This window comes from Athene cunicularia (genome assembly GCF_003259725.1).
Source record: "Athene cunicularia isolate RWA chromosome Z unlocalized genomic scaffold, athCun1 chrZ_part1, whole genome shotgun sequence".
Taxonomy (NCBI): domain Eukaryota; kingdom Metazoa; phylum Chordata; class Aves; order Strigiformes; family Strigidae; genus Athene; species Athene cunicularia.
The window spans coordinates 517,194-524,823 of NW_020799142.1; the positions used below are offsets into that span (position 1 = coordinate 517,194).

The following is a 7,630-nucleotide window of genomic DNA, read 5'->3' on the forward strand; positions in this document are numbered from 1 at the left end:
ATGACAAAAAAAAAAAAAAACAAAAAAAACCCGAAACAAAAAAAAAAAAAAAAAACCACAAAAAAAAAACCCAAAACAACCCCACCCAAAATCAGTGAAGTCCAAATCCCCTCTCATGCAGAACAAGCTAAATATTGTCAATGGATTCTTTTGTTTTTTAAAAAATTCTCCAGAATTAGGTGTTGTAGATAAACAAGGCAGACACAAACCAGCCAGTTCATGATAACAAAAGCTCTATAGAACATTAAAATGTTTTTCTTGGTACACTATTATTTTTGTTGTATATTTGTCTCTATAGTCTTTTCCTCCTAAGGAACAAACACCTAAGTCACCTGCCATTGCAAAATAATCATACTGACAGGATATCACAATATTCCAAACACCAAAAAGCAGTATTTTTCAGACAAAAAAAATAGGATTTTGGGAATCAATCACTAGTGGAATGAAAACAGGTTACCAGTCAATATGGACTGGAACTATTTATGAAAAACAGCAGAACTTTAGTAATTAGTGCAGGAGAATACCAGTTCTAACTACCAGTTCTGACTATTTTATTACTACATTTACATTTAGACAAAAGTATACACATGGTTCCAGATAAAAGGAAGACATTTAAAAGAAAGCCAGTTAAAAGAACTTTATGCAGATTGTTCTTCATTTTCATACAGCTACAGAGGGGTAGTTCTACATCTCAGGTGCACAGCAGAAAGATTTTTGGAATAATAGAAAAAAAGACAGACACAAAACTGTTGCATATGGATTTTTTTTTACATTTGAAGCCCTCTTGATTAAATAATACAATCTTATAGAATTATGTGACTGCTTATCTCTAAGTAATTTTATTTATTTTTCTGTTGGGTTTGTGTGTGTGAACCCTGTTAGGGGAACCCTGTTAGTTACCAGAATAATCAGGAGAATTTCTGTTGTAATTGTGGTGGGGGGACAAGGGGTGGATTGTATTTCAGTACTGTGATTATGTTATTTTTATTTTTACATGGGGAAGGTTGGGTTTTTTCTTTGTTGTTTTTGTGCTGATGTGTGAAATGTGTGAATACTGTCTTGTATAATGAATGTGAATTTTAATTATAATTCTTAAATATGTGATTCAAAGATACAAGGGGGAGAATGTGTTAGGTTTGTGTGTAGAGAGGGTTTTGGCAGTGGGGAAGGGGGCCACAGTGGTGGCTCCCTGTGAGAAGCTTCTCAGAGCTCCCCCAGCTCCAAGTCAGACCCATCTCTGGCCAAGGCCTGAGCCAATTAACAATGGTGGCTGCACCTCTGTGATAATGTATTTAAAGGGGAATCTGGGAGGAGGAGTTGGGGAGTTTTGAAGAGAAGTTACGAGGAGGACACCTCTGCAAACACTGAGGCCATGCTGGAGCAGCTTGGGAAGAGTTGCAGCACTGTGGGACAAAGCCTGTGGAGGCCTGTCTCCCATGAGAGAGACCTTACACTGGAGCAGGGGAAAAGTGTGAGCAGTCCTCCCCCTGAGGAAGAAGGAGAGGTAGAAACAACATGTGACAAACTGACTGCACCTCCATCCCCTGACTCCTCTGTCCTGCTGCAGGGAGAGGAGGTAGAGAAATCAGGATGGGGGGAAGGTGTTTTTAAAATGTGGTTATACTTCTCACTGTCCTACTCTGTTCGTTAACTGGTAGTGGTGTTCGAATTAAACTGATGTTCTTCCCCTAACAAGTCTGTCTTTTGCTCATGACCATAATGAGTGAATGATGTCTCTCTGTCCTTATCTCGATCCCTAAGCCTTTTGCTTTCTTTCCTCCTTCCCATTCCTGAGGCAGAAGGGGTGAGTGAGTGGCTGCATCATACCTAGTTGTCCTCTGGGCTCAAACCATGACAATTTTTATCAGACTAAAAATATTACATTTATCCTGTCAGCAAATCAACAATTTTTCTCCTATTGACTAAAATGCAAGCTGCATGGCTTTCATCTCCCCATTCCACATACAGATGTACAAATAATGTCATAAGAGGCAGAACACAACTGAGTAAACATCACTGATTGATTCTGAAAGACTACACATTTTCTCCATAATTAACTTAAACGGAAAAAAGGCAGCAGCTCCATGCTTTAAAGATATAACAATATGAAAATAGCTTAAAATTCTGCATTGGGGGAAAATTTGGACAGATTGAGCAGACTGAGAAAGGCAGTATTACAGGCCAGTATTACAGACTTGAAAAAAAACTATTTCTTTTTTTAAAGCGGTCTTTATCCTTTTCCTCAGTCCTCCGATAATACCTTCTTTTCTGCTCAAAATGGAGAAAACATGACACCACTGCAACAGAACAACTCAAATATCTCTACCAGTATTACAATACGGACTACACCCAAACATGCACCCCTATAAATGACCTAATAGGATTATAGTGGATGAACAAACAAAAGTACTCTTTCTGCAACGAATTGTTTCATTGTGAAATCTGAACATAGAAGCAAAAGCCCTGGTGGGGAAATAAAACCCTATAAGTAAAGAAAAAGAAGTCCCCAACCCCAAACTACATCATTAAACAGAAATGCCATTAGAGTTGTGCCTTGAACAATCACTTTTCCTTTGCTACATCTGTTATTTACTGGATGTATCTAATGTGCTAAAGTAAAAAAATTTCTTAAATCTGCTCCCCAAAAAAATGGGTACAGAATATCACTCATCTTCTTATGCCAGGATACAAAGCAGGAAGAACTCCTTAAGATAAAAAAAAAAAAGAAAAAATCAGTCTCCCTCCCATACAGGAGCTGTTAGTTGTCTGCCACTAGATAAACAGCTTACATCTCCTTGCTTTTTTAAGTCACTTAAAGAACTTCTCAGGATATAATAATGCAAAACTAAAGTGAACTAGAACTGAAACTTCAATCTCTATGTACGCAAATCATCAGCAAACTGTCAATGTGATCTGCAGTCACATCATTAGCCTTTACAATAGCATTCTTCAACAAAATCTCTCCAATGGCCAACATGACATTTTTAAAATAAAAAACTACCTTTGTTTCCCTTCAGTGATAGCTGTGTAATATTGTTTGCATCCACAAAATAACACAATCAAAGCAGTTTAAAAGCAAATTTAGGAAGTAAAAATCAACAGCCATCATTCTAACAACTTCAAGATGATTTGCAGTATGCTGGTTTTAATTGGGACAGTAGTTAACATAAAATTCACATGTTTAAAAAAAAAAAAAAAAAGGTAATTAATACAATGGTGTCTTTTGGGCCAAGAAACGCAATCCTAAAGATGTCATTGCTGCTAGCATAAACTATGAAAAAATAAGACTTGAAACTGCTAACTGCATTTCAGGGGTTAAAATATGCTACAACAGCAATTATTAATACCTAGACTTGATAGAATTATAGTTAGATTTGATAGAATTAGTGTTATATCAACTGACTTGTGGTTGGAACTGGGTCCATTACATTTAAATATAGCTGGCATTTAATGTTACTGAGTAACTGTACTGGCAAAGATTAAGTATTTATGTTTTTATGTAAAATCTTTATTTCCTTTTATACATTTAAAATGCTCATTTAAGAAAGAGAAATAGCTTACGTTTTCTATAATAATACATTATTTTTTACATTGAAAGTGACAATTACACTGATTTATGATAAATTTAGAATATTATTTTATTTTGAAGAATAAGACTTTCTTTTTTTTAACATTTGGTTTGGTTTTTCATATATATGGTAACTTGCTAATCACTTCTATATGTATAGGTTCACTTTGGTCATTGAAAAAATACACCAAAAGTACACAGAAAATTAATAAAAACAATTCACAAATACATGAAAACTGTACATCTGTATACACAATCTGCTCCACTTACATGTACTCCACATATGCATATTTTTTCCTAACTGAAATATTTGTCTTCTAAATAGCATTCCTAATATTTGGGACCATGATCTTATTTGTATTTAGGACCACCATCAATCTTCTCAACTTCATGAGAAGCTACATAAGACAACCAACATATATATGCAGCTTGAAATATGTTTCCTTAGTCACATAATATGGAAATGCTCAAATGAAATTCAATAGAAAAATGGCAAAATCCTCAGAATCAGCTCTTTTTGCACAGATTTCAGGAGGGGAAATTGTGGGTGGATTTTTAGTCTTAATTTCTTCTGCACAATTATATAAAACTTTCGACAGTTAACCAAAGCAGTTTCAAAGCTTTAACTACAGAACCCTGAGGGTTGCTGTTTTTTACCCCAAAATCTACAAAAGCATCTTTAAAATAATTCAAATTGTAATACTTAAATATAGTTAATATTAAATATCCTGTTCCTTAATGTTTTATGCATCTTGTGGTCCTTACTTGCTAGGTAACCTTCCAGATTAAAACAGAAAAGATGCACAACACCTAAAGCCATAAAATAAAGGAGTATACTGTGACCAATACAAGACTGCATTTAGTACACAAGCAGATCTTTTTTTTTTAAATGTCAAGTATAATAGTTAATAGATGTAAGTACTAGAAGGGGAGTTGGCTTCTTCAGTTCACCTAAAGTATTCTTCTCCTCTTCTATATTAATATCCAAACTAATAGCTAGACAGTCAAGTGGAAAAAAAAAAAAAAAAAAAAAAAGCAGCACATATACCTTTGTACCAGAAAGCAAAAAATCCTCACTCTACATGGACTTAAAAATATTCAAAACCTCAAAAATATTGTTACTAGACTGTCTCCCCCATTCTTCTAATGCACCGTATCTATTGTGATTAATAGTAGTTTTACATCTCAACTTGTGTGTAGAATTAGACTGGATAAGTGTCTTATTAGTCAGTGCATATTAAACATATCACTTAAGAAATGTCAACAGACCGCACGATTCCCAAAAGGACTTAGTGTATAAATAAAACAATGGACATCATAATCAGAAAACATAAAGCAGGTAGATGGAAAGAAATATTTGCATACCGTAAATTTAATAATTGGGTGGACAGGGAAAAGGGGTAAATTGGTGGGTTTGTACAAAACATACTTAGTGTACAATGTCCTGCAACACCAAACTCTTTTGTTATACATTTCACAGAATCGTCTAGGTTAGAAAAGACCTTGAGGATCATCCAGTCCAACCATTAACCTAACACTGACTGTTCCCAACTACACCATATCCCTAAGCATTATGTCAACCCAACTGTTAAACACCTCCAGGGATGGGGACTCCACCACCTCCCCAGGCAGCCCATTCCAACGCCTAACAACCTCTTCTGGAAAGAAATGCTTCCTAATATCCAGTCTAAACCTTCCCTGGCACAACTTGAGGTCATTTCACCTCTTGTCCTATCGCTTCTTACTTGGTTAAAGAGACTCATCCCCAGCTCTCTGCAGCTTCCTTTCAGGCAACTGTAGAGGGCGATGAGGTCTCCCCTCAGCCTCCTCTTCTCCAGACTAAACACCCCCAGTTCCCTCAGCTGCTTCTCCTACGACATGTGCTCCAGACCATGCACCAGCTTCATTGCCCTTCTCTGGACACGCTTGAGTCATTCAATGTCCTTTTTGTAGTGAGGGGCAAAAAACTGAACACAGGAATTGAGGTGCGACCTCACCAGTGCCGAGTCCAGGGGTCAGATCCCTTCCCTGTCTCTGCTGGCCACGCTATTGCTGACACAAGCCAGGATGCCATTGGCCTTCTTGGCCACCTGGGCACACTGCTGGCTCCTGTTCAGCTGGCTGTCAATCAACACCCCCAGGTCCCTCTCTGACTGGCAGCTCTCCAGCCACTCCTCCCCAAGCCTGTAGCGCTGCTGGGGGTTGTTGTGGCCAAAGTGAATGAAATTTGTTTCCATTTACACTAATAGTTCTTCTCCATTCCCCACTTGCACCCCAAAATTTTTCTATATGTAAGTATTAAATACACAGATTGTTCTGTAAGTAAAACCATGCAGTTTTCAGAGCAGAGAAACTGAAACATAGTAAACCAAAAATGAAGTCACAAGGCATTTAAAGACAATTTAAGAGGACATTTTTTATAATTCTGCAGCTTAGCTCCTGCCAGCACTGGGGTTTTTTGTTTTGTTTTGTGGTGGTTTCTGGGTTTTTTTGTTAAAAGACATGATCAGACACTTTACATACTGGGCATGGCAATCTACAATTACAGTAATCTAAAACAATGCAGAAAGTGGACTAGGAAAAGGATAAAAATTCCAACTGTGAAACCAAACAGTTATGAGCTCAGCATCTCAGGCTTACAATTAAACTTGGCTTGCAAGGGCAAAACATGCAGGGGTCCTCCAACTTTCTCATAAAATCAGTTCCTTCAGTGTTTCATTATGTTTTTCCACTGTTTCAGGTAAAGAACAGAACCTCTGCTTTCCTAAACAGTAACAGTAGATTTCAGTAAGAATTCACATTCCATTATACAAACAAAAGTGCATGCAGAATAGTTGCATGAGAGAGTATGTTCATCCACTGTTCTACTCACCAGATAAAGAAGACAAGAAAAAAGGTGAGTTGGAGGGTTGCTTTTGTTGTTTTAATAAAAAAAGCTTGAAAATTTTTCTCTTCGATAACGCTCCCATTACATAATTTGTGTTCTCGTCATATGACTAAAAAAGCCCTGGAAATTTTAATTGGTAAAAAAAATACCAATTACTTAATAAACCAATTTTTAACTTGAGAAATTTTTAGTTGGTCTTTTTTTTCATATTATTAATGATTAGCTAGACTTTGCCAAATTTAAATTACACAAGCTATGCAACTGCTTCAGCTAAAGCACACTTCATGTGTTTAGTGAACAATGCAGCAGAGGATTAAAAAAGCAACCCTGACACATCACAGTGTAAGGATACATAAAGAGTATTAAATATGAAGCAAAAGCCACTTACCTTCCAGCCTTGTCAATTCCTAAAGCGACACTAGACAATAGAACGTATGGAGAGATGCTTATGATCTTTAGTAAGGGCTGAATCATCTTCATGTAGATGCTGTGAATAGCCCCTGTATGCATACTGACATCATCAGTAAAGACTTGGAGGCAGAGGATACTATGGTAACCATGCAATGTGCTGAGAGAGAGAAGCCTTTAATTGCTTTAACGACTTCCTGAGGCTCATGCTACTGGGCTTCCATTTGCTCACAAGAAAATGAAGGTTGTCAGAGAGGCAACGAGTGTGACACTGCAGAAAAAAGACATTGAATCCTGAATCTATTAATTGTGATGTGACTTTTTAAATTATAAGTGCCACAGCCTGAATCCATTATTGAAATCTTCTGACATCTGCAAAATCTGTCAGGAGTCATAGGTCAAGAAGATACTGTTAGGTAGCATTTTATAAGCATCTATATTTCATTTTCTCTATTTGCACATGTTGATACCACCACATTGAGATGTTCTCTTCTTCAAGCCACAGCACGGTTTTAAATATAGTATTATTCTGTACCAGAGCGTCAAAGAATGATCACAACAGAATCTAAAGTCCTAATACTAAGGCTCAGGTACAATATAAACTGATGTACAATATAAACATGCTGTAAAATGAGGTATTTATCCTAGTATCACATCTGTCTCAACTTCAATGACTATCTGACAACTTACACAGGACAAAGTTCAAGTAAGTATTACCAGTGGTAACATGATAAGGCCAACAGATAGCTGAATAAGATATTTTGGCT

At 36.7% G+C, this 7,630-nt stretch overlaps 1 protein-coding gene across 2 annotated transcripts in view; it reads right to left on the reverse strand.

The window, feature by feature from the left end:
* PAM (peptidylglycine alpha-amidating monooxygenase) overlaps positions 1-6,928 on the reverse strand; it is a 135,461-nt gene extending 128,533 nt beyond the window's left edge. Inside the window, exon 1 of one of the 2 annotated variants that reach the window (XM_026865663.1) lies at positions 6,844-6,928. The gene's annotated coding sequence lies outside the window, so the exon portion shown is untranslated. Of the gene's footprint in view, positions 1-2,593; positions 2,706-6,843 lie in introns of those variants that run through there. The other variant, XM_026865664.1, reaches the window with a different exon arrangement.
* Positions 6,929-7,630: the final 702 nt, after the last annotated feature.